The sequence below is a fragment of the Hippichthys cyanospilos genome, unplaced genomic scaffold (assembly GCF_059441005.1).
Source record: "Hippichthys cyanospilos isolate Australia breed blue-spotted pipefish unplaced genomic scaffold, RoL_Hcya_1.0 HiC_scaffold_165, whole genome shotgun sequence".
In the NCBI taxonomy this organism is placed as follows: domain Eukaryota; kingdom Metazoa; phylum Chordata; class Actinopteri; order Syngnathiformes; family Syngnathidae; genus Hippichthys; species Hippichthys cyanospilos.
The window spans coordinates 15001-16603 of record NW_028283521.1 but is presented as its reverse complement, the minus strand read 5'-3'; positions in this window follow the sequence as shown (position 1 = coordinate 16603).

Sequence of the window (1603 nt, the reverse complement as noted above, 5' to 3'; positions counted from 1 at the left end):
GGCACTTTGCCTAATATTTGGCCGCTCCAGGGAACCAGGCAGGTCGGCCTGACTTCAGCACTTCTGCCGGTAAGTTGGGCGACCAGGGGCGTGTGAGGAACCGGGCGGACAGCGGCACTTTGCCTAATATTTGGCCGTTTCAGGGAACCAGGCAACTCGGCCTGACTTCAGCACTTCTCCCCTGAGTTGGGCGACCAGGGGCGTTTGGGGAACCGGGCGGACAGCGGCACTTTGCCTAATATTTGGCCGCTCCGGGGAACCAGGCAGGTCGGCCTCATTTCAGCACTTCTGCCGGTCAGTTGGGGCGACCAGGGGCGTTTGGGGAACCGGGCGGACAGCGGCACTTTGCCTGATATTTGGCCGCTCCAGGGAACCAGGCAGGTCGGCCTGACTTCAGCACTTCTGCCGGTAAGTTGGGCGACCAGGGGCGTGTGAGGAACCGGGCGGACAGCGGCACTTTGCCTAATATTTGGCCGTTTCAGGGAACCAGGCAACTCGGCCTGACTTCAGCACTTCTCCCCTGAGTTGGGCGACCAGGGGCGTTTGGGGAACCGGGCGGACAGCGGCACTTTGCCTAATATTTGGCCGCTCCGGGGAACCAGGCAGGTCGGCCTCATTTCAGCACTTCTGCCGGTCAGTTGGGCGACCAGGGGCGTTTGGGGAACCGGGCGGACAGCGGCACTTTGCCTAATATTTGGCCGCTCCAGGGAACCAGGCAGGTCGGCCTCATTTCAGCACTTCTGCCGGTCAGTTGGGCGACCAGGGGCGTTTAAGGAACCGGGCGGACACCGGCACTTTGCCTAATATTTGGCCGCTCCAGGGAACCAGGCAACTCGGCCTCATTTCAGCACTTCTGCCCCTGAGTTGGGCGACCAGGGGCGTTTGGGGAACCGGGCGGACACCGGCACTTTGCCTAATATTTGGCCGATTTTGGGAACCAGGCAACTCGGCCTCATTTCAGCACTTCTCCCCTGAGTTGGGCGACCAGGGGCGTTTGGGGAACCGGGCGGACACCGGCACTTTGCTCTTTTTTTGGCCGCTTTAGGGAACCAGGCAACTCGGCCTCATTTCAGCACTTCTGCCCCTGAGTTGGGCGACCAGGGGCGTTTGGGGAACCGGGCGGACACCGGCACTTTGCCTAATATTTGGCCGCTTTAGGGAACCAGGCAACTCGGCCTCATTTCAGCACTTCTCCCCTGAGTTGGGCGACCAGGGGCGTTTGGGGAACCGGGCGGACACCGGCACTTTGCTCTTTTTTTGGCCGCTTTAGGGAACCAGGCAACTCGGCCTCATTTCAGCACTTCTGCCCCTGAGTTGGGCGACCAGGGGCGTTTGGGGAACCGGGCGGACACCGGCACTTTGCCTAATATTTGGCCGATTTTGGGAACCAGGCAACTCGGCCTCATTTCAGCACTTCTCCCCTGAGTTGGGCGACCAGGGGCGTTTGGGGAACCGGGCGGACACCGGCACTTTGCTCTTTTTTTGGCCGCTTTAGGGAACCAGGCAACTCGGCCTCATTTCAGCACTTCTGCCCCTGAGTTGGGCGACCAGGGGCGTTTGGGGAACCGGGCGGACACCGGCACTTTGCCTAATATTTGGCCGA